Source organism: Podarcis raffonei, chromosome 5 (genome assembly GCF_027172205.1).
Source record: "Podarcis raffonei isolate rPodRaf1 chromosome 5, rPodRaf1.pri, whole genome shotgun sequence".
NCBI classification, from domain to species: Eukaryota; Metazoa; Chordata; class Lepidosauria; order Squamata; family Lacertidae; genus Podarcis; species Podarcis raffonei.
In genome coordinates, this window is record NC_070606.1 from 14,581,453 (window position 1) to 14,586,038 (window position 4,586).

The following is a 4,586-nucleotide window of genomic DNA, read 5'->3' on the forward strand; positions in this document are numbered from 1 at the left end:
TGTTCAAATATGTGGTCACAGCCATCGTCTTTCCCGCTACATCCTATTGCTAAAAATAAACCGGGCTTGGGTGGATTTCAAAAACTACCTGGAGCAAGGGGACGCAACAGACAAAGGAGGAAAGTCATTACAACGGAGAGTTGTGGCCTAGTTTCGTTTGCAAATTGTTATTATTATTTTTTACAGCTGCTTAGAGTATAGCTATAATTAGCCTTCGTGACGAGACAGGGGCCTAGTATAATTGTAAATCTGTCTGGGCCCTGCAACTTCAAACTGCTGGTGAGACTCTCAGGACTGAATGTTCTTCCCTGTGAAGGGCCTTGTCTCAGTGGTCAGAGCATCCGTTTTGTGAGCAAAAGATCCCAGCTCGACGGACCAGCGGTCTGGCTCAATATAAGGCCCTATGTTCCTAAAAAAGACATTGTATACAGGAAACTAGTTGCAGGTTAATTTCCTTAGTGAGACACAGGACTCAGCTATACAGCTACAAATAAAAGGTTTTGTGTTGTAAAATGCAATATACAAATGTGACACTAGATGGCGACAGTGAGCTATGGCAAATTCGATATATTTTTCAAAACTTTTTTTTAAAGCATTTTCACTGCGTTTTTTAAAAAATATGCATGTAGATTCCACCCCAGTTTCATTATATCTAAAAGCAACAGCACACATTATTATGACGAAGAAGAAAAGCCATAAGGCGGAATGAAAACCTCTCAGAAGTGGAGAATCTCCCAGTCGCAGGTAACTTTCTTTGATGTATAGCTTAATCATGCTTCATGCTTTGTTTATTTTAGGCCCCCTCACTGTTAACTCCTCTCAAACCAGCCCTCAGGCTGTATTTCACATGAGCATTTAATCCAAACAGTGTACTTTATAAGAATTTCAACAACAACAACAATTTATATGCCACCCATCTGACTGGGTTGCCCCAGCAACTCTGGGTAGCTCCCAACAAAATATTAAATGCACAGTAAAAATCCACCATTAATGCTCCAGAGGAAGGCAGAAGTTAGCCCAAGGCAGACGTGCTGGAGAAGAAGACTGATCAGTTACTAGTCTATCAGGACCCTGGATCACTGTCCAGGGAGAAGAATACAGTACTTGCTGCCCCTGAGCTCTTATATTCCACCTAGCTCTGACTACCCTTCTCCCAAGCACATCCTTCCTCAGAAGTGAAGAGTCTTCCATGAGGAGCCCTCAAAGCCACAACTCCCTTGCCTTTCTATCAGTTCCCACCTGGTGTAAGGCCTATCTTCTTCTTCTTTGGTGATCACTCATAACCGAGTAAAATTGTCTTCCATAAACACAGTTTTAACAGTGAGTCCATAAGTGACTGTGGAGGCCAATTCTGGATCCACACGTCCTTCCACAGTGGGGACATAGGTTTCCGGGTGGGAGTTGATCACTGTGAGGGTTTGCCAAGTGTGCCTTCCTCTTAGCACATTTCTCCCTTTCGTCCTGAGTTCCAGCGTCTTCAAAGCCCATGGCACCTTTGGTAAAGGCTGTTCTCCAACTGGAATGCTGGCAGGCCAGTGTTTCCCAGTTGTCGGTTTGTATACTACATTTTTAAAAATTTGCCTTCAGAGAGCCACTAAACCTCTTTTGTTGACCACCAGCATCACGCTTTCCATTTTTAAGTTTGGAATAGAGTACAGTGGTACCTCGGGTTACATACGCTTCAGGTTACATACGCTTCAGGTTACAGACTCCGCTAACCCAGAAATATTGCTTCAGGTTAAGAACTTTGCTTCAGGATGAGAACAGAAATCGCGCGGCAGCAGCAGGAGGCCCCATTAGCTAAAGTGGTGCTTCAGGGTAAGAACATTTGCAGGTTAAGTACGGACCTCCAGAACGAATTAAGTACTTAACCCGAGGTACCACTGTAGTTGCTTTAGAAAATGTGTGACTGTGTGCTGGCATTGGGGGGCAGGACCCCTGGGAAGAACCCCCTGGCTAAGGGGGTGCAATCTCTGGGAATCCTGGTCCCAGAATCTTGGGCTCCTGGGACTCTTGAAAGGTTCAGGTTCGGACATTCTGCTCATTCTCCCACACTGAATAAATTGTTCAAAATGATCCCGGGGAATGTAATTTCCCGGATATATAAAAATGAAAGGCTGTCCTCATGCAGTCGACACTGGAGGATTTCTACTGCCGCATCACAACCCGGGATTTCTGTGAAGTCAGAGAGGGGAAGAGGAGAAACCAAAAATATCATAGAATTGTAGAGTTGGAAGGAACCAATCAGGTCATGATGCCTGAAGATGAAGCCGTTGCACAACAGCAGAGGAAAATTGAACCTTCACCATGAGAGGGAGGATAAAGTATGCACAGCCCTGAAATATCCCATAATCCCTTCCCACAATGTATTGCCTTCAACATGAAGTCACAGATTCCATGTGGAAATTGGGAAGGCGAGCTGTTTTATTAACAAGCAAGCAAACAAACACCCATGTAAACAAAGCAACCATCAACTGACTTTCACCTTCTCTAACTGAACAAACTGAGAATTTGACCTTAAGGTTCTTAAAACACGGCAAGTATCGGGTGTGCACACAAGCAGAGCTGCAGAATCGGAAGGGACGGTGGCTTGATATTAGGGCAGAAGGCGAGTGAAATATACCTGGAGTGTGGATTTCATGTTCTTTATTCAGCTCGTAGTAGCAATGAATGAAACTTTCCCCAAAATGTCTAGCTAAACAGTCATACCTCGGGTTGAAGACACTTCGAGTTGAGCGCGTTCGAGTTGCACTCCTCGGCAACCCGGAAGTAACGGAGCGCTTTACTTCCGGGTTTCGCCGCTTGCGCATGCGCAGACGCTCAAAATGATGTCACGTGCATGCGCAGAAGCGGCAAAAAGCGACACGTGCGTGCACAGACACGCAGACACGCCGTCACTAGTTACGTTTACTTCTAGATACGAAAGGGGCTCCGGAACGGATCCCGTCCGTATCTAGAGGTACCACTGTATAAACATTATTTACGCAACGGGCCCCACGATTGGCTAATTCCGGGCTGCTCCTGTAGGCCAATCAGGTCGCTGATTCACTTCCACCTGGAGCTGGATTGGGTGGCTCCTGCAGACCAATCAGACTTCTGCATTCTGGATCCTATTGATCTAGGATTCAGCTCAGTACATAATACCCCTTCCCTCTAAGTTCCAGTCCTGCCCGGGAGGTTGCATTCATTCGTAGTCCTCAAGGTACGCCAGCCGCCTACGTATGCGTTGCGGCCTGGGGTGTTCCCTGGTCAGGGGTTCTGGTTCTGGCTCGTGTTCCGAGGCTGCTGGCTGTGATGGGGCCGTTTGGTCTGGCGCAACTGGCGCACTAGGTCATGGCTCTGGTTCCGGTGTCCTTTTGGCCTCGGGGGTCCCCTCTGTACTTACTGGTTCTGCCTCCCCTGCCCACCCCTCCTGCTCTATGGGCCTCACCGCCCAGCTGTCCCCTTGGAACAAACAACATACTGAGTCATTGCAATGTTTGGGTGGAGGAAGACCGCAGCAGCCACCGTGGAGGTGGTCTGTGTACAAGGGGGCTTGCCCCAAAGGAGGGGGGAGGCATGGTCGTGGAGGGTAAAATGAGGGGTTCAAGGTGGGGCTGCAAAAGAGAGAAGTGGCTTCAGAAATAGGGCTGAGTGAAAAGTCTGCGTGTTTCTAAATTCCCCTCCATAATAGCAGCAAGGAAAGGCTATGGCGAGGGACACATAGAGGCCCCTTTGGACCAATTGCTCAGCTTCAGTGTGTGGCAACCACCGGAATTGCATCCTTCTGCCCAGGCAAAAAGATTTCACTGGCTTCATTTCAGAGCCCATACAGGAGTGTGTTAAGATTTTTGGACGTTTCTTGGCGATTCCCATTTTTAGAACACACTGCCAGCCTAACTCCTAGCGGACAATGTCCCTCCCCCGCCATAAAATATTTGGGGGGGCTGCAATTTGGGCATTGCCATTCAAACGGTGTGTGTGTGCTGTGTCATGTGACTGATTATGTGTGGAGGGGCTTACCTGGTTCTCCAATATTTTATTCAAGTTGGCCCTCCTGACATGGGTGTAGGCAATAAAATAAAAATAGTTAAGTAACTGAGGTTCTGCCCCCCTGGCTACACGGGGGGGACGTTATGGGGGCAGTTGCCCCCCCCCAATCAAGACAAATCTGAGATTCTCCCCGCTCCAACAAAAGCCTGCCCCGCAACATGACCTCTGATGGATATTCAAATGGTGCGCACCGCGTCTTGTGATTGATGCGGGACAGGGCTTGCCTGCCTCCCAACCCATATTATATTCAAGTTGGCACGCCTGGGCAGGGCACTTCCAACGCGCCAAGGGATGCGGACCCCGGCGCCTGCTTGCCAACGCCTCGCTGGGCTGCGCCGGTGAGCTCCAAACGCGTGGGGAGCGGGCTCGGGGTCTGCACCGCCCCACAGAAGGGAGGACCTCGTGACCCACTTTGCCGGCGGAGGTCACTGTCGGTCATTGCCTTCCCGGTTCCGGGAGCGGCGTAAGCCTCTCGGGCGCGCGCGCGCACGCCCCCTTTCCCTCCTAACCTCTCCCTCTCCCCGGCGGCGCATCAGCTGCTAAGGGGAAAGTCC